The sequence below is a fragment of the Scyliorhinus torazame genome, chromosome 5 (genome assembly GCF_047496885.1).
Source record: "Scyliorhinus torazame isolate Kashiwa2021f chromosome 5, sScyTor2.1, whole genome shotgun sequence".
In the NCBI taxonomy this organism is placed as follows: domain Eukaryota; kingdom Metazoa; phylum Chordata; class Chondrichthyes; order Carcharhiniformes; family Scyliorhinidae; genus Scyliorhinus; species Scyliorhinus torazame.
This window is the reverse complement of record NC_092711.1, coordinates 177,930,866-177,952,362: the sequence shown is the minus strand read 5'-3', so window position 1 is coordinate 177,952,362 and position 21,497 is coordinate 177,930,866. Positions and strand designations below refer to the sequence as shown.

The 21,497-nt window shown below is 46.5% G+C and overlaps 1 protein-coding gene across 1 annotated transcript in view; it reads right to left on the bottom strand.

The window, feature by feature from the left end:
* Positions 1–21,497, bottom strand: part of LOC140422470 (uncharacterized) — a 250,353-nt gene that overhangs the window by 139,867 nt on the left and 88,989 nt on the right. The gene's annotated exons all lie outside the window — the stretch shown is intronic.

Below are 21,497 nucleotides of genomic sequence, written 5' to 3'. Positions count from 1 at the left end.
TCAGAAGGGGAAAGGTGGTTTGAAAGAAGAGGGTGGGGAATTTGAAAGGAAGAGATCTATGGTCTACACTGTGTGGAGTTTTCTCGTTCTCCCCGTGTCTGCGTGGGTTTCCACCGGGTGCTCCAGTTTCCTCCCACAGTCCAAAAATGTGCAGGATAGGCGGATTGGCCATGAACAATTGTCCCTTAGTGTCCAAAATGTAGGTGGGTTTAAGGGGATAGAGATGGGGAGTGGACCTGGGTAGTATGCTCTTTTGGAGGGTCGGTGCAGAAGGATTCTGTGGATTCGATTTCATTAGAATTTTCCGAGGAGGAGACTAGGTGTGTAGTTGAGGGTAGTGCAGTTGATAATATCTTTTGTCACAAGTAAGCTTACATTAACACTGCAATGAAGGTACTGTGAAAATCCCCTAGTCACCACATTTTGGTGCCTGTTTGGGTACATGGAGGGAGAATTCAGAATGTCCAATTCACCTAACAAGCACGTCTTTCAGGACTTGTGGGAGGAACCCAGAGCACCCGGAAGAAACCCACACAGACACGGGGAGAACGTGCAGACTCCACACAGACAGTGACCCAAGCCGGGAATCGAACCTGGAACCATGGAACTGTGGAGCAACAGTGCTACCCACTGTGCTTCCGTGCCGCCCACATGTAGCCCATATCGACTTCAGTAAGGTTTGTGACAAGGTCTCACATGGGAGACTGGTCAAGATGGGATCCAGGGCAAATTGATACCAAAATTGGCTTCCTGGCAGCAGGCAGAGGGAGATGGTCAAAGATTGTCTTTGTGACTGGAAGCCTGTGTCCAATGGTGTTCCACTGCGATCGGTGTTGGGTTCCATGTTGTTCGGACGTACATCAATGATTTGGATGTGAATGTTGGAGATATGATAAGTTAGCAGATGACATAAAAATTGGGGGTGTGGGAAATGGTGAGGAATGTTGCTCGTTTTAGCCTTAGTTTAATTGCTCTTGTTCTATCACCTTTGCTCTTGAGTCGCCAGGTATCTTTCTGACAGCGCCACGTGGTTCAAGTCCGAGTAATGATTAATAATCCAACACACCACTTAGTAAGAGTTAAATCAACGCACATTTATTTTATACCGTAATCAATACTTATACATTAATTCTACTTCTAAGCTACTTCCTACAACTAACAGGCCAATACTTAACTTTGGAAATGGCCCACCAGGTCAGGGAAACAAATGGCCTTTCGTATGGGTTCTGAGCCTGCGGGATTCAAAGCTGGTACAGTTTGATAGCCAGGAGCGCCTATCTCGTAGCGAGCATTGGAGTAAGACTAACGATTCTAGCGGCTGTTGTCGAAGGGTCTCGAAGGGTGCGGTAGGATGGAGAGAGGAGAAGAAGGGTTGATTTGAACTTGGACTCTATTCTTATAGTCCCCAGGGGCTTCCCGCCTTTCGGGGCGGACCCTGTACCTGGTTCCAAGTGATCGGACTTCGTCCCAATCACTTGGTTCAATATTCTCCAATGCTGGAGCGATTCCTTGATCGATGGGCGGTTTTGGGGGTGGTCATTCACCTCTCTTTGTGTAGGCTCCTGCTGGCGCCGAAAAGTCTGGGTTGGCTTTGTGTGTTTAATTTGTTGCACATTGTTCCCGGGGATTGCTAATTTATATTCAGATGGCTGGTGTGTTGTTATGTTGATGGCTGCAGGTATCGATTCTGTCTGGCCTCCCCAGAGGCGAATACACAGTTTTACCTGCAGCTGCCTGTTTGAGTCCTGTTGGCTGATTTTCCCATCCTCTTCCATTTGCCATTTTAAATCAGAGTTTGGCCATTCTAATCGGGAGTGAGCCACTTTAACTGGCTACAGGAACGCCTCAGATTACAGGATGATATGGACGGGCTGGTTAGATGGCAGAACAGTGGCAAATTGAATTTAATCCTGAAAAGTGCAACATGTCAAATTTGAGTAATCTCTCAGCAACTGGAGCTGTGTATATAGTTAATGTTAAATAAAATAAGTTTTGTTTTCTCTACAACTCGGTGTTATACTCTTCATTGTATCTTATTAAATACCCATATCCCCACACTCTCCTGCCACTCAACCAATTTCCTAACCGTGTCAATAATTTGCCCTCATCTCCGAGGGCTTCCACCTTCGCTAACAGTCTCTTGTGTGGAACTTTATCAAATGCCTTCTGGGAGTCCATATAAATGACATCCATAGACATTCCATGGCCTCTACCTCAGTCACCTCCTCAAAACATTTAGTAAATTAAGTCAGGCTGGCTGTCCCTGATCGAACAAAGTTTTTCAAAGTGTTCAGTTCACCCACCCCTAATTATACATTTCAGCAGTTTCCCCACCATAGATGTTCATAATAATCTGTATTAGTGTCACAAGTAGGCTTACATTAACACTGTGGGAGAAGACAGACTGTCCGTTTCACCTATAAGGACGTCTTTTGGGACTTGTGGGAGCACCAGGATAAAACCCACGCAGACACGGGGAGAACGTGCAGACTCCACACAGACAGTGACCTAAGCCGGGAATCGAACCTGGGTCCCTGGTGCTGCGTAGCAACAGTGCTAACCATTGTGCTACCATGCCGTGTTCTGTTCGTGGTCTGTAATTCCCAGTTTTTCCCCTTCTTAAAAAATGAATCCCTTCCCACACTAAGAGCAGGTGAATGGCTTCTCCCCAGTGTGAACTCGCTGGTGTATCCGCACTTCAAAAAGTGCAATTTTCCAATCCAGAGGGACTACTCCTGAATCTAGGGAACTCTGGACGATTATCGTTGGGGCATCTACAATGTGCTCCCCGACTTCCTTTAACACCCTCGGATGGAAACCGTCAGGTCCTGGGGATTTGTCACTCTTCAGTTCCATTAGTTTCCTAGTTAGTGATGGTATCATTATGTTAATTGTATTAAGTACCTGTCCTCTATCAACTATTAATTTTTTGGGGACTTCTGGCAAGTTATCCTCCTTTTCAACTGTAAATACTGAGGCAGAGTAATTGTTCAGCGTGTCTGCCATTCCCCCATTATCACTGACAATATCTCCATTTCCAGCTTTTACTGGGCAGACATTGCTCTTCACCACCCGCTTTCTCTTTATATAACTAAACATTTCTTCTCAGTGATATTGATGTCCCTTGCAAGTTTCCTTTCATAATCCCTTTCAGTCGCTCTTACAAGCTGCTTTATGACCCTTTGCTGGTCCTTGTACCTTTCCTATTCGTCCGGATCTGTCCTGTGTCTTGTATTTTTTGCACCCTTTCTTTTAGTTTTATGCTGTCACTAACCTCTTATTTGTCCCTGGCTGCTTTTTTGTGTGAAGTGGAGCCTTTTCCTCTCAGGGGTATATACTTGCTCTGTATCTCGTTAAATGTTTCTTTAAATATTCTCCACTGATCCTCAGTTGTTTGACCCATTAACAGATCTCCCCAGTTTACCGAGGACAGTCTCTGTCTCATCCCGTTAACGTCAGCCGTACCCAAGTCTAAAATTCTACTGTCTGTAACGTGCTTTTCACTTTCAAACACTACACTGAATTCAATCATGTTGTGATCACTATTTGATAAATGTTTGCGCACAGTTAGGCTACTAATTAAATTGGGCTCATTACTGATAACTAAATATAATATTGCCTGTCCGCTTGTTACATCTGGAACATATTGCTGCAGGAAACTATCCCGGACACATTCCAGAAATTCACTCCCTTTCTGACAGGTGCTTGTCTGCCTCTCCCTGTGTGTTAGTTATAATCCCCCATTAATACTATTCTGCCTTTGCTACACACTCGCCTAATTTCTGCCTTTATACAATCTAGCACCTGAGAACTGCCACCAGGGGGTCGATACACAACACCCATTACAGTTTGAGATTTTTTTGTTCCTCCGTTCCACCCATATGGGGCGGGATTCTCCATCCCGTCGGCCAATGGGGTTTCCCATTGTGGGCACCCCCATGCCGTTGGGAAATCTGCGTGAGCGCGCTGCCGGCGAAGTGGAGGATCCCGCCGACGGAGAATCCAGCCCATGGTCTCCGCTGGATGTTTCCCCCTCATTATATCCTCCCTCACCATTGAGGTGATAGTATTTCCAATCAGTAAGGCTACTTCACCCCCTCTGCCATCTTCTCTGTCCCTCCTGTAAACTTTATAACCGGTATATTTGTTACCCAGTCCAGACCGTCCTGCTGCTTATTTTTGGAACTGTGTTCAGTTCCGCTGAGCCCCCCCCCCTCCCCCCCCCCCCCCCCCGGCCTCCATTTGTTAGTTTACAGTCCTTGTGACCTCCCTATTTATCCTTTCCACGAAGACACTGGTCCCAGATCGGTTCAGGTGGAGACCGTCCCAACGTTACAGATCCCTCCTGTCCCAATACTGATTCCAATGCCCCATGAAATTCAACCCCTCTTTCCCGCACCACTCCTTTAGCCTCGTGTTTACTTCCCTAATTTTCTCATCCCTGTGTCAAATTACACATGGCTCGTGTCAAACTCCAGAGATTATAACCCTTGGGACCTGTTCTTTAATTTTGTTCCTAGTTCCTGATATTCCCAAACAGGTCTTCTTTCCTAGTCTTGCTGATGTTGTTTGTCCCAACGTGGACCACAACAACTGGATCCTCCCCCTCACTCTCCAATATCCTTTCAAGCCGGTTAGAGATGCCCCTCACCCTGGCACCGGGCAAGCAACTCACCATGTGGGACTCTCGGTCCTGCTTCCAAAGGATGTTATCAGTTCTCCTAATTATAGAATCCCCGACAACTACCATTTCCTCCCCCCGCTTGAAAGGCCTCCTGTACCAGGGTGCAGTGGTCAGCTAGCTCATCCTTCCGACAGTCACTGCTCCGATACCCTGCCCCTCCGAGTCCGCTCCCTGGAGACTCGGCTGTGAATCCCCGAGATAAGGTTTCTGTACTCACAGCTCCGAAACTCCATCCCTCCGAGTCCGCTCCCCGGAGACTAGGTATGGGGAATAGGTATTGGAGACGAGGTATTGGGGAGTGAGAGGAAGGAATGTTCCATAGAAACTAGAATTATCTGTTCTGAATTTCTATCCTGTGCTGAATGTTGAATTTTGTAAACTTCTTTTACAGATTTTACAAGAGGAGGAATTACAGACAGAAATCTCAATTGTCACATCTTGGTCTTACAGAGTCACCTTTGGACCTGAATATCATCGGCCTGTGAATCTAGGAGGAGAAATGTTGGCCCAATCTGCCGGCATCAAAAGATATTAAACATCAGTGTGACTGGAAAAGCAGCGAGACACACACACGCGAGTGAGAGTGTTCCAGAGCACTGACTGTGGAAAGAGCTTTAACCAGTTACACAGCCTGAAAAAACATTGCACCATTCACAGCGGGGAGAGACCGTACACGTGTTGTGTGTGTGGCCAAGGCTTTGGCTGATTGTCCAACCTGGAGAGACACGAGGAGACCCAAAACATGGAGAAACCGTGGAACTGTGGGGACTGTGGGAAGGGATACAGATTCCCATCTCAGCTGGAGACTCATCGACGAATTCACACTGGGGAGAGGCCATTCACCTGCCCTGTGTGTGAGAAGGGATTCACTCTGTTCTCCAGCCTTAAGACACACCAGCGAATTCACACTGGGGAGAGGCCATTCACCTGCCCTGTGTGTGAGAAGGGATTCACTCTGTTCTCCAGCCTTAAGACACATCAGCGAGTTCACACTGGGGAGAGGCCATTCACCTGTTCTCTGTGTGGGAAGGGATTCACTCAGTTATCCCACCTGCAGAGTCATCAGCGAATTCACTCTGGGGAGAAACCGTTCATCTGCTCTCTGTGTGGGAAGGGATTCAGTAAATCATCCAACCTGCAGAGTCACCAACAAGTTCACTCTGGGGAGAGACCTTTCATCTGCTCCCAGTGTGGGAAGGGATTCACTCAGTTCTCCAACCTGCGGACACACCAGCGAGTTCATACTGGGGAGAGGCCATTCACCTGCTCTCAGTGTGGGAATCGATTCACTCAGTTATCCAGCCTGCAGACACACCAGCGAATTCACACTAGGGAAAGACCGTTCACCTGCTCCCAGTGTGGGAAGGGATTCAGTGATTCATCCAACCTGCAGACACATCTGCGGGTTCATAGTGGAGAGAAGGCAATCACGTTCTCTGAGTAAGGGAAGGCAATTAGTGTTCCATCCCGCCTGCAGACAGACCAGTGAGTCCACCCCGGGGAGTGAGCATTCACCTGCACTCAATGTGGGAAGGAATGTGGTGTTTCCTCGTACCTGCCGAGACACCAACAAGTTCAAAGTGATTACAGGGGCTATTGCTGTTATTGTTTCTGCTCTCAGTTACATCCGGGACTGCATTTTATTCATTCTGTCAGTTGGTCAATGGGGAGGGTCGGAGGGTTTTGTTCTGCTCGACTTGGCAGTCTCATGGCTTTGCCTCCAGAGGGCTGACGCTCTTTGAGCCTTGTTGCGACTACCTTGGTTCAAATTTCACAAAGATCACAGAGTAAAGGGGTGTTTGGAAGTGAGAAGATATTCAGTTTGCATTTCTGTTTGGATCCCTCTAAATCATGCCACATTGCCATGAAGATGGGCATTGGTGGTTACATGTTTTTGTTTAATTTATCTGGGTGAACACCCAATCAGGGTATGAGGGGCAAGTTGTCTGAGGTAGACTGGGAAACTGTATTAAATGGTATGATTGGAGACAGGCAATAGCTAATATTTTAAGGCATTATTGTTCATCTACAGGGTGGGGGGGTCTGTTAGCTCAGTTGGCTGGATGGCTGATTCACGATGCGGAGTGACTCCAATAGCTGGGGTGCAACTGTCGTACTGGCTGAGGTTATTCATGAAGGATCCACCTTCTCAACATTGCCCCTCGTCTGAGGTGTGGTTACCCTCTGGTTAAACCACCAGTCATCTCCCTCGCTCTCTCTCTCTCTGATATCTTCAGTCTGGATAGGCCCAGTGGACCAGGCTATTCTGGGTCTGGATATTTTATCCTTATTGAATTCTCCCTTAAGCTTTGAAAATGTGAAAGTAACATGGTCAATCAGAACCATCAGGAAAGATCAGCTTTATGAACATCCAATGTGGCAAAAGATAAGAATGATTGTGGATAATTACAGATGGAACCAGCATCATTCACTGGTAATGTTCCACCGTGTACCAAACGATACCCATCAACCCGTCCTCAACCGAAGGGATTTTACCCACAGTAGAGCAACTGGAGGAAAGAGGGATGTTAATTAAAACACGCAGTTCGTCAAATAGTCCAGTTTGGCAAATGGTACAGGGCGTCTGACCATTGACTACTGAAAGGCAAACCTATATCAATCTGGTATCCACCTGTGTTCTAGTGAAAGTCTGGAATGTTTAGATGGGATTAATAAATTGATCACTTTCTCCTGGAAATATTTGCATCCTGGCCCATGAATTTTGTTTTAAAGAAATCCACATTTTAAAGCCCGGCCACGACATGAAATATCAGCACCATAACAGGGCAGATAAGACAGCCAGACACTCACTTTGATCTTCAGCGCATCTGAGAGTTAAGAATATGTGACATGATTTTGGGATACCGGTGTGGGTGTACAGATGTGATTTGTTACATGTGAAAAATAACAAGCCTAGATTCATGGTGAAATGGACTGAAGACCGGGTCCCAACACACACAGCTACTGGAGACACAGCAGGAGATGAAATGGTTAATGTGGCCAGGAGATTGAGACACCATTGTGACATCATCAAGACATTGACACACTCCAGAGAGAAACTGACTTTACAACAATCAGGATCGAATTAAACACACTGGACATGGTCAAAGTGGGAGTGAAATTAAAGCGATAATGAGACAATGAAGGGCTTCGGAGAAATAATACTGAGTAAGAACTGTCCACAAAGAGAGAGCTGGAGAATCTTTTACATCCATGTTTGATCTGTTGCTTGAAGCATCTGTCCTAATGTACCAGTAACCTGGAACTCCCCGCACAAGAAGAAAATATGGAGTAGATGTTACCCCAGGTGGAGCCAGAACTGGACAATAATGGAGTGAAATTGAGTGAGGTTTTGTGGAGAGAGTTTTGTAAATCCGTAATGGGATGTGGGAGTCGCTGGACCAGAATTTATTGCCCTTGAACGGAGTGGCTGCTCGGACATTTCCGATTTTAACTGGGTCTCCCCTATTTCTAGTCTCTGCCACAAGGGAAACATTCTCTCAGCATTCTCTCTGTCAATCCACTCAGGATCTCATGTGCTTCAATAAGATCATCTCTCATTCTTCTGAACTGCAATGGATACATTCCCAACCTGTCAAACCTTTCCTCAGAGGATAACCCCCTCATTCCAGAATCCAGGAAATCAACCTTCTCTGAACTGCTTCTAATGCAACTATCTCATTTCTGAAATAAGGAGACCCAAACTGTACACAGTGCTCTAAATAGGGGGTGGGATTCTCCATCCTGAGGCGCCCCCCCCAACAGTGGCCAATGGGGTTTCTCATTGTTGCCAGCCCGTCGTCTGGAAATCCCCGGGTGTGAGTGCGCTGCCGGTGCAACAGAGAATCTCGCCAGTGGAGAATCCAGCCCATGGTCTCACCAAGGCCCTGTACAACTGCAGCAAAACATCCCAACTTTTATATTCCAGTTCCTTTGCAATAAACAACAATATTCCATTCACCTTCCTAATCACTTGCTGTACCGGCTGTAAGGGCCCTTTCTTTTCATAACCTTATTTCCCCTATTATTTCTGCCGTTACATTTTTGGTCCATGGATGATTAATGGACAAGTCACTTTAAGGCAAGCAGCCTGTATCTTTAATTCAAGCAGAAGAATCCAGGCGTCTGTGCCGGTTTAAACTGGAGCTGCAGACCTTTAGGCACCAGTGTGAGAATTGGGGTTGGGACTCGGTTTGATTGATTCGCTGGTGGCCAATGAATTGGTCCAAAAGGCTGTGCTCCGAGGTAACAGGTGGTGATTGGATCCGATCCCACTGGGATGTTTTTCAGAGTCCCAAGTGTTCAGTTTGATTCTAGCAACAAAAGAGGCAGAACTGACTACCTCTCTCCCCTGAAGGCAGCTGTGAGTGCTATCTCTCTTCCCAGATAGCCTGTGGGTGCTGTATTCCTGAAACCATGGAGACCTGAATATAAACCACAAACTGAAAGAAACATTTGAACAGAGATGAGGTGCCTCTCCAGAAAAGTGTGAGTACTGCATTTCTAAACCTCAGAGAACCTGAACAAATTAATCTACAGAGAAGATCAGTACAGGCTGTAAACTGAAGACTTTAATCTGCAAGCTTGCGGTGAACAAAGGTGTGCTAAAAACCATCATCTAAAAAAAATAATTTATTTCACTTATGATTTTATCCCTTTCAACCCCTCTGTGTTTGTCTGCCTATGTGTGTGTGTAGAGGCTGGGGGCAAGTTAAAGTGGGAATTAGGAATTGGTTCATAGTTAATCAGTTGTGTTTGCTGCATATTTTATTATTGTTCTTGTTATAAATAAACAGTAATTGTGTTTACATTTGCAACCATGGTGACTGATTATTGGGCAGCCAAGGGCCAAAGACATAGGGGGCTGGATTCTCCGTGCCACCGTGCCAGATTTCTGATTCAGTATGCCGTCAGTATTCTCTATTTTGCCAGCTGATCAATGGGGTTTCCCATTGTGGGCCAGCAGTCCAACGCTGTCGGGAAACCCCCGGGCTGCCGGCAAAACGGAGCATCCCGGCGGCGGAGCATCCAGCCCAGGGTATTTTCATAAGAATTATTGGTTAATTAACTAGTGCTGTGACTCCGGGGCACGTGGGGCTGGAATTGACCGCGCACTAGCCCAGGGTGTTGTAACACGACAAACTAACTTGTGATTCCTGTACCAGGACACCCAGATCCCTCTGTACCTCAGAGTTCTGTAATCTCGCCATTTAAATAATGTTTTATTTAATCCTTCCTGCCAAAGTGGGCACGTTTACATTTTCCCAGGTTATGCTCCATCTGTCAATTTGCTCCCACTCACTTAACCTATTTGATGCCCTTTGCATTCTCCTGAAGTCCACTTGACAAATTAATTTCCAATCCCTCTTTGTGTCATCAGCAAGTTTAACCCCATCCAACTCATTAATATAGATTGTGAATAGTTGAGGGCCCAGCACTGATCCTTGTGATACTCCACTTGTCACATCTTACCAACCCAAACATGACCCATTTATACCCACTCTCTGCTTCCTGTGAGCTGTCCAATCCTCTATCCCTGCTGATATGTTGCCCTCTCGTCTACACCATGACCTCTTATGTTGTGCAGTGACCTTTGATGTGGCACCTTGGGAAATACCTTCTGGAAATCTAAATAAACCACATCTGCAGGTTCCCCTTTATTGACATCCCATGTTACTCCCTCAAGGAGCCTCAATAAATGAGTCAATCAAAATTGACTTCCTGAACCCCATTTTACATGTCAAAAGAAAAATCAAATCTCCTCTACCCCTCTGGTTCCTTTGCCAATCACCTTAGAGGGAATCACTTTCTGTTAAAGAGCCTCTCTACCTCTCACCCACTTTCCCTGAACTACATCAATCTAATCATGAAAAATCCAGCCAAATCAAATATTTTTACTGTTAATTGTTTATTAATGAAACAACATGGTTAAAAAAACAAACAGAAAATTACTTGAAGATAAATAGCAAGCTGAGTAAAAGGATGTTCACAATGTTCAGTACCCAAATGGTTTCTCTTTGGTTTCTCTGTTCCCGTGACTCCCCACTTTGGACACGGGCACTGAATACTGGGGGTCAAGTCACTACCAGCTCCGGTCACCCCCTCCTGTATCCTAATGGTTGGAGGACCATTTCCCAGTCAGTCCTCCAGCACCTTCCTATCTCTCTATTAGTGCGACGCCCATGGCAATTTCCTCAACTGGGATGCACGCCCTGTTATTCTCAGCTAAATTCAGCCTCAGCTCCATCTCCTGGTTGTCACTGACACGAGCAATAGTGAGCCAGAAAACTGCCTGAGGCTCAAATGGGAAGTCAAAACTTGTGAATTAAGATCTCTGCACAGATCAATAATTTTTTTTAAAAAATCAATTCCAAGTCAACAATGTAAAGGATCACACAACAGGACTTACGGTTTTATGGCTTTTACTGCAGCAAACAAACTAGAAGCAACATTTTGTTTTTAATTTTTCCAATTAAGGGGCAATTTAGTGCGGCGAATCCACCTATCCTGCACATCTTATGGTTCTGGGTGTGTGTGACCCACGCAGACACGAGCAGAATGTGCAAACTCCACACGGACAGTGACCTGGGCCGGGATCGAACCTGGGTCCTCGGTGCCGTGAGGCAGCAGTGCTAACCACTGCATCACCTTGATGCCTTAGAAGCAACGTTAACTAAACACTTTTTTTGCCAGAAACCGCCACCTTTATTTATAAAATAGAACTTGTCCTTTTACACAATCTAAAATTCCACTCCACGGTTATACTTTACTCTGCACCAGAAATCCAAACTGAAGTGTCACAGAACCAGTCAAAAGTGATAATATAAAGAGAGTGGATGCATTGATGATCATCTTCCACAATTCTATAGATTCTGGAATGGTTCCTGCAGATTGAAGGTAGCAAATGTCACCCCATTGTTCAGGAAGGGAGGGAGAGAGAAAATGGTGAACTACAGGCCTGTTCGCCTGACATCAGTATTGGGAAAATACCAGAATCTATTATAAAGGATGTGATAAATGGACACCTGGATAAGAATAGTCAACATGGATTTAGGAATATGAAACAATGTTTGATGAACCATTTGGGGTTTTTGAGGATGTTACTATCAGAATTGATAAAGGGGCGACTGTGGATTTAGTTCACTTGGATTTTCAGAAAGCTTTTGATAAACACACCACAGGAGCTCATAGAATCAACAATCCCTATAGTGCAGGAGGCCATTTGGCTCATCAAGTCTGCACTGACCCTGTGAAAGAGCACTGTACCGAGACACAATTCCCCAGCCTATCCCCGTAACCCTACCTCAGGACAATATAGAATGGCCAATCCGCTTAACCTGCACTTCTTGGGACTGTGGGAGGAAACCGGAGCACCCGGAGGAAACCCACGCCGACACAGGGAGAAAGTACAAACTCCACACAGACAGCCGCCTGAAGTTGGAATCGAACCCAGGTATCTGGCGCTGTGCTAACCACTGCCACTCGAGGTCAGTTTGCAAAATTAAAACACATGGGATAGGAGGTAATATACTGGCATGGATTGAGGCAAAAAACAGACAGAATACAGAGAGCAGAAATAAATGGGTCATTCTCACCTTAGCAGGTTGTGACTAGTGGGGTATCACAAGGATCAGTACTTGGGCCCCAGCTGTTCACAGTTTATACAATGATTAGGATGTGGGGACCAAATGTAATATTTCCAAGTTCACAGATGACACAAAGCTGGGTGGGAATGTGTGTTGTGAGGAAGATGTAAAACGGCTACAGGAGGATTTGGACAGACTTAGTGAGTGGACAAGGAAATGGCAGATGGAAAATAATGTGGAAAAATGTAAGATTATTACTTTGGTAGGAGGAACAGATGAGAAGAGTATTTCTGAAATGGTCAGAGATTAGAAAGTGTAGATGTCCAAAGGGACCTGGGTGTCCTGTCAATAAGTCACCGAAGGCTAACATACAGGTGGGATGTTAAAGAAAAGTTGATCTGGGACCAGTGTCCTCGTGGAAAGGATAAATAGGGAGGTCAGAAGGACTTTAAACTAATAAATGGAGGGGGAGGGGAAGGCCTCAGGGGAACTCAATACAGTTCCAAAAACAAGTATCAGGATGGTCTGGACTGGACAAATATACCGGTTATAAAGTTTACAGGAGGGACAGAGAATACGGCAGAGGGGGTGGAGTAGCCTTACTGATTAGAAATACTATCACCTCAATGGTGAGGATTGGATTTGTTTATTGTCACGTGTACCGAGATACAGTGAAAAGTATTGATCTGCGTACAGTTCAGACAGATCATTCCATACATGAGAATACACAGGGCAAACATCAATTTCTCCAGTTCTACTTTTTCACCAATATTAATCTTTTTCATTCCCTCATGCTCACTTATTCCTTGCTTCTCCAGTGTTTTAGGGACAATGTATCTTCCTCTGTGAAGACAGACACACATTGTTTAGTTCCTCTGCCATTTCCTTATTCCCCATTATAAACTCTCCTGTCTCTGCCTGGAATGGACCCACATTGGTCTTTGCTAATCTTTTCCTTTTCACATTCCTCTGGGAGCTTTTCCAGTCGTTTTTTATGTTTCTCCCCAGTTTGCTCTCATATTCTATTTTCTCTTAATCTGTTTCTTGGTCCTCCTTTGCTGAATTTTAAAACCAGTTCCCAGTCCTCAGGTTTACAGCTATTTTGGGCCACTTTATGAGCCTCTTCCTTTGATCTAATGGAATCTTTAACTTTTCTTGTTAGCCACGGTGGCATCACTTTTCCGGTTGGATTTTTGTTCTCTAAAGGAATCTATATTTGGTGTATATGTGTGAAATGAAAGTTTCCAAAGTCCCTGAGGACCATAGGCTGCTCTGCCCCTTGAGAGAGAGAGAGAGATCGAGAGAGCGTGAGATAACTGGTGATTTAACCTGAGGGTAACCACACCTCAGGCGAGGGGCAATGTTGAGAAGGTGGACCCTTCATGGATCACCTCAGCCAGTACGACAGTTGCACCCCTGCTCTTGGAGTCACTCCGCATTGTGAACCAGCCATCCAGCCAACTGAGCTCCCTGACCCCCCCCCCCCTCCCTGGTAGATATATAATAATTCATTAAATATTAGCTATTGTCTGTCTCCCATCATACCATTTAATGTGGTTTCCCAGTGCCCCTCAGACAACTTGGCCCGCACACCCTGATAGCTTTTTTCTGTGAGATGAATGAAACAAAAAAAACATGGGCTGGATTCTCCGATTCTGCAACAACCAAAACGTGTCCCCCCCCCGATGATACGTCTGGTGGGGGACCAGCAGCCGCGCCACGTAAAGCCCCGGGCATTCCTTGCCGATACAGATGCAGAATGGCCGGGTCTGTTGCCCGCATGCGGCAGCCGTGCCATATAACATGGTGCCAGCCGCGCGCAGACCCGGCCTGCCAAAAACTGCCCCCCGTCACCCCCCTCCCGTCACCCCCCTCTCAGCCACCGGACCACCCCCACCATTCACCCCGCCGAATCCCCCCTGCCAGCGGAACGGCTCCCCCTGCCCCCCCCCCGATTGTGGCGGCACTGGAGCACGCCATTTGTGAGGGGGCAGAGCATCGGAAAAATGGGCCGCCCCGATTTCGGGGCGAGAATGGATTCTCTGGCCGACCGGCGAACGCATTTTCGGAGTCGGCAATGGGAGAATCCCGCCCGAAGTAACCAGGGCCCATCTTCATGGCAATGTGACATGAATTTGGAGGATACAAACAGAAATGCGAACTGAATATCTTCTCACTTCCAAACACCCCTTCACTCTGTGATCCTTGTGAAATTTGAACCAAGGTATTTGCCACAAGGCTCGAAGAGCGTCTGCCCACTGGAGGCAAAGTCGTGAGACCGGCCAGTCCAGCAGAAAGAAACCCTTCGACCTTCCCATTGACCAACTATCAGAATGAACAAAAATGCAGTCCTGTATATATTGAGAGCAGCAACAGTTACAGCAGACTCCAACCCCTATAATCACTTGGCAACATGTTGGTGACTCAGCAGGTGCGATGAATAATGGATTCCCTTCCCACACAGAGCAGATGAACGGCCTCTCCCCAGTGTGAACTCGCCGGTGACTCTGCAGGTGGGATGGATCACTAATTGCCTTCCCCTACTCAGAAAACGTGATTGCCTTCTCCCCGTTGTGAACTCGCTGGTGAGTCCGCAGGTGGGATAACTCAGTGAATCCCTTCTCACACTGAGAGCAGGTGAACGGCCTCTCCCCAGTGTGAATTCGCTGGTGTTTCTTCAGGCTGGATAACTGAGTGAATCCCTTCTCACACTGAGAGCAGGTGAATGGCCTCTCCCTGGTGTGAACTCGCTGGTGTATCTTAAGGTTGGATAACTGAGTGAATCCCTTCCCACACTGAGAGCAGGTGAACGGTCTCTCACCAGTGTGAACCCGCTGATGTATCTTCAGATTCTGTAACTGAGTGAATCCCTTCTCACACTGAGAGCAGATGAATGGCCTCTCCCCAGTGTGAATGCGTCGATGAGTTTCCAAGTCTGATGGAGATCTGCATCCCTTCCCACAGTCTCCACATTTCCATGGTTTCTCCATGTTTTGGGTCTCCTCGAGTCTCTCTGGGTCACACAATCAGTTGAAGCCTCGTCCACACACAGAACACGTGTACGGTCTCTCCCTGCTGTGAATGGTGTGATGTTTTTTCAGGCTGTGTCACAGGTGAAAGCTCTTCCCACAGTCAGTGCTCTGGAACACTCTTACTCGGATGTGTCTCGGTGCTTTTCCAGTCACACTGATGTTTAAAATCTTTTGATGCCGACAGATCAGGCAAACATTTCTCCTTCTAGATTCAAAGGCCGGTGATACTCAGATCCCAAGGTATCGAGTGATTCTGTGGGACCGAGACGTGACAATTGAGATTTCTGTCTGCAATTCCTCCTCTTGTAATATCTGTAAAAGGAGTTTACAAAAGTCAACACTCAGTACAGGATAGAAATTCAGATCAGAGAATTCTAGTTTCTATGGAACATTCCTTCCTCTCATTCCCCAATACCTCGTCTCCAATACCTATTCCCCATTCCTAGTCTCCGGGGAGCGGACTCGGAGGGACGGAGTTTCGGAGCTGTGAGTACAGAAACCTTATCTCGGGGATTCGCAGCCGAGTCTCCGGGGAGCGGAATCGGAGGGGCAGGGTATCGGAGCAGTGACTGTAGGAAGGATGAGCTAGCTGACCACTGCACCCTGGTACAGGAGGCCATTCAAGCGGGGGGGAGGAAGTGGTAGTTGTCGGGGATTCTATAATTAGGGGAACTGATAACATCCTTTGGAAGCAGGACCGAGAGTCCCACATGGTATGTTGCCTGCCCGGTGCCAGGGTGAGGGGCATCTGGATTGGATTGGATTTGTTTATTTACCGAGGTACAGTGGAAAGTATTTTTCTGCGAGCAGCTCAACAGATCATTAAGTACATGAGAAGAAAAGGGAATAAAAGAAAATACATAATAGGGCAACACAACATATACAATGTAACTACATAAGCACTGGCATCGGATGAAGCATACAGGGTGTAGCCCAACTGGCTTGAAAGGATATTGGAGAGGGAGGGGGAGGATCCAGTTGTTGTGGTCCACGTTGGGACAAACAACATCAGCAAGACTAGGAAAGAGGCCCTGTTTGGGAATATCAGGAACTAGGAACAGAACTAAAGAACAGGTCCCAAGGATTATAATCTCTGGATTATTCCCTGAGCCACGTGCAAATTAGCATAGGGATGAGAAAATTAGGGAAGTAAACACGAGGCTAAAGGAGTGGTGCAGGAAAGAGGGGTTCCATTTCATGGGGCACTGGCATCAGTATTGGGACAGGAGGGATCTGTACCGTTGGGACGGTCTCCACCTGAACCGATCTGGGAACAGTGTCCTCGTGGAAAGGATAAATAGGGAGGTCAGAAGGACTTTAAACTAACAAATGATGGGGGAGAGGAAGGCCTCAGGGGAACTCAACACAGTTTCAAAAACAAGTAGCAAGATGGTCTGGACTGGGTACCAAATATACCGGTTATAAAGTTTACAGGAGGGACAGAGAATATGACAGAGGGGGTGGAGTAGCCTCACTGATTAGAAATACTATCACCTCCATGGTGAGGATTGGATTTGTTTATTGTCACGTGTACAGAGATACAGTGAAAAGTATTGTTCTGTGTACAGTTCAGACAGATCATTCCATACATGAGAATACACAGGGCAAACATCAATACACAATGTAAATACATAGACACAGGCATCGGGTGAAGCATACAGGAGTGTAGCACTACTCAGTGGACGGGATGTGTGAAGAGATCAGGTCAGTCCATAAGAGGGTTGTTTAGGAGTCTGGTAACAGCGGAGAAGATGTTTTTGAATCTGTTAGAACATACAGTGCAGAAGGTGGCCATTCGGCCCATCGAGTCTGCGCCGACCCACTTAAGCCCTCACTTCCACCCTATCCCCATAACCCAATAACACCTCCTAACCTTTTTGGTCACTAAGGGCAATTTATCATGGCCAATCCACCTAACCTGCACATCTTTGGACGTGTTCGCAGACTTTTGTATCTCCTGCCCGATGGAAGAAGTTGGAAGTGTGATCAAGCCGGGTGGGAGGGGGCTTTGAATATGCTGCCCTCTATCCCAAAGCAGCGGGAGGTGTCGACAGAGTCAATGGATGGGAGGCGGGTTTGTGTGATGGACTGGGCAGTGTTCACGACTCTGTCATTTCTTACAGTCTTGGACCGAGCAGTTGCCAGGCCAGGCTGTGATGCTGCCCAGTAGGATGCTTTCTATGGTGCATCTGTAAAAGTTGGTAAGGGTCAATGTGGACATGCCAAATTTCCTTAGTTTCCTGAAAAAGTATAGGCGCTGTTGTGCTTTCTTGGTCGTAGTGCCGACGTGGGTGGACCAGGACAGATTGTTGGTGATGTGCACACCTCGGAATTTGAAGCTGTAGTCAATGAATAGGAGTCTGATGTCGGAGTCCTTGTTGTCGAGATGCTCCAGAGGAGTGTAGCGCCTGGGAGATGGCATCTGCTGTGGAGGATATAATGAGGGGAAGGATCCAGCGGAGACTATGGGCTGGATTCTCCGTCGGCGAGATCCTCCGCTTTCCGGCAGCGCACTCATGCCCGCGGACTTCCCGACAGCATTGGGGTGCCCACAACGGGAAACCCCATTGGCCAGCTGCCAGGACGGAGAATCCCCTCCCACATGGGTGGAACTGAGGAACAAAAAAATCTCAAACTGTAATGGGTGTTGTGTATCGACCGTCTGGTTAGCTCTCAGGCACTAGATTGTATAAAGGCAGAAATTAGGCGAGTGTGTAGCAAAGGCAGAGTAGTATTAATGGGGAATTATAACTGACACACAGATTGGGAGGGGCAGACAAGCAACTGTCAGAAAGGGAGTGAATTTCTGGAATGTGTCCGGGATAGTTTCCTGCAGCAATATGTTCCAGATGTAACAAGGGGACAGGCAATATTAGATTTAGTTATGAGTAATGAGCCCAATTTAATTAGTAGCCTAACTGTGATCACAACATGATTGAATTCAGTGTAGTGTTTTAAAGTGAAAAGCACGTTACAGACAGTAGAATTTTAGACTTGGGTAAGGCTGACTTTAACGGGATGAGACAGAGACTGTCCTCGGTAAACTGGGGAGATCCGTTAATGGGTCAAACAACTGAGGATCAGTGGAGAATATTTAAAGAAACATTTAACGAGATTCAGAGCAAGTATATACCCCTGAGAGGAAAAGGCTCCACTTCACAAAAAAAACCAGCCACGGACAAATAAAGAGATTAGGGACAGCTTAAAACTAAAAGAAAGGGCGCACAAAAATACAAGACATAGTACAGATCCAGACGAATGGGACAGGTACAAGGACCAGCAAAGGGTCACAAAGCAGCTTGTAAGAGCGACTAAAAGGGTTTATGAAAGGAAACCTGCAAGGGACATCAATATCACTGAGAAGAAATGTTTAGTTATATAAAGGGAAAGCGGGTGGTGAAGAGCAATGTCTGGCCAGTAAAAGCTGAAAATGGAGATATTGTCAGTGATAATGGGGGAATGGCAGACATGTTGAACAATTACTTTGCCTCAGGATTTACAGTTGAAAAGTGGATAACTTGCCAGAAATTAATAGTCGATAGAGGACAGGGACTTAATACAATTAACATAACGATACCATCACTAACTAGGAAACTAATGGAACTAAAGAGTGACAAATACCCAGGACCTGACGGTTTCCATCTGAGGCTGTTAAAGGAAGTCGGGGAGCACATTGTAGATGCCCCAACGATAATCGTCCAGAGTTCCCTAGTTCAGTAGTCCCTCTGGATTGGAAAACTGCACTTTTTGAAGTGCGGATACACCAGCGAGTTCACACTGGGGAGAAGCCATTCACCTGCTCTTAGTGTGGGAAGGGATTCAATATTTAAGAAGGCGAAAAAAAGGGAATTACAGACCAGTTAGCCGAACACGACATGGTAGCACAATGGTTAGCACTGTTGCTATGCAGCACCAGGGACCCAGGTTCGAATCCCGGCTTAGGTCACCGTCTGTGTGGAGTCTGCACGTTCTCCCCGTGTCTGCGTGGGTTTTATCCTGGTGCTCCCACAAGTCCCAAAAGACGTCCTTATAGGTGAATCGGACAGTCTGTCTTCTCCCTCAGTGTTAATGTAAGCCTACTTGTGACACTAATACAGATTATTATTATGAACATCTATGGTGGGGAAACTGCTGGAATGTATAATTAGGTATGGGGTAACTGATCACTTTGAAAAACTTTGCTCGATCAGCCTGACTTATTTCCTGAATTTTTTGAGGATATGACGAAGGTAGAGGACAGGGGAATGTCTATGGATGTCATTTATACGGATTCCCAGAAGGCATTTGATAAAGTCCCACACAAGAGACTGTTAGCTAAGGTGGAAGCCCTCGGAGTTGAGGGCAAATTATTGACACGGTTAGGAAATTGGTTGAGTGGCAGGAGAGTGTGGGGATATGGGTATTTAATAAGGGACAATGAAGAATATAACACTGAGTTGTACAGAAAACAAAAAACTGATTTTATTTAACATTAACTATATACACAGCTCCAGTTGCTGAGTTAGGAGCGATTACTCAAATTTGACCTGTTGCACTTTTCAGGATTAAATTCAATTTGCCACTGTTCGGCCATCGAACCAGCCCGTCCATATCATCCTGTAATCTGAGGCGTTCCTCACCATTTCCCACCCCCCCAATTTTTGTCATCTGCTAACTTATCAGATCTCCAACATTCACATCCAGATCATTGATGTACGCTCCGAACACCATGGAACCCAACACCGATCGCAGTGGAACACCACTGGACACAGGCTTCCAGTCACAAAGACAATCTTTGACCATCTCCCTCTGCCTGCTGCCAGGAAGCCAATTTTGGTGTCAATTTGCCCTGGATCCCATCTTGACCAGTCCCCCATGTCAGACCTTGTCACAAACCTTACTGAAGTTTTTCTGGGCTACATGTGGGCGGCAAGGAAACACAGTGGGTCGCACTGTTGCTCCACAGTTCCATGGTTCCAGGTTCGATTCCCGGCTTCGGTCACAGTCTGTACGGAGTCTGCACGTTCTCCCAGTGTCTGCGTGGGTTTCTTCCGGGTGCTCTGGATTCCTCCCACAAGTCCCGAAAGACTTGCTTGTTAGGTAAATTGGACATTCTGAATTCTGAGTGTACCTGAACAGGTACCAGAATGTGGCGACTAGGGGATTTTCACTGTAACTTCATTGCAGTGTTAATGTAAGCCTACTTGTGACAATAAAGATTATTATCAACTGCACTACCCTCAACTACACACTTGGTCACCTCCTCGGAAAATTCAAATGAAATAAGAATCCACAGAATCCTTCTGCACCGACCCTCCGACCCAGGTCCACTCCCCATCTCTATCCCCTTAAACCCACCTACCTTTCGGACACTAAAGGGGCAATTGTTCATGGCCAATCCACCGATCCTGCATATCTTTGGATTGTTTGAGGAAACTGGAGCACCCGAAGGACACCCACGCAGACAAGGGGAGAACAAGCAAACTCCACACAGTGTACACCTTAGATATCTTCCTTTCCAACCCCCCGCCCACTTCCTTCAAACCAAATTTCTCCTTCTGATTTCCTGCTTTCAGAGACCCACAAACTTAAGAGTCATAGAGTTTTACAGCACAGAAAGATGCTCTTCGGCCCATCGTGAAAATGCTGCCTGTTCAGCCCTAGCAGGTCAAAGATTAAAAGAGAGTGCAACAGCTCAGCACTTCATGAAGACACGTAGCCATTTGATCTGTCCCTCTCTGCCACCAGCTCAGATGCGACACTGCACAAACTTAGCAGCCACTATAGAGTTGGGATCAACTGTGGTAAAACACTGGAACTGGATTCAGGTCAGGGTGAAATATAGTTTGCTTGCCAGTTCATTGGAGGGTATGGTCAGAGATGGGTGCTGCTACGGGTGGATCAGATGAGGATTTTAATAGGCATTGATGAGGGTGTATATTGAGATGCTGGGTGGATTGGCTGGCTTGTCAGACAGTCTCCTCCACTGTCAAGTAGCATGTAGAGGTCTGGCTCCAAGTCTCCAAATTGGCAGAGGACATTGTGCAGAACGTGCCCTGTCCACAGCCTCTGCTCCATCTCCTTGTTCTGGTGCAGAACCAGAGGCACTGCTATTACTGCTTAGAAACCTGCTACAGTCTTTGTTTGGGTCGGTCTTTGTAAGACATAACCTTCCTTTGACAAAGCCATGCTGACTATCCTTTTTAAAAAATAAAT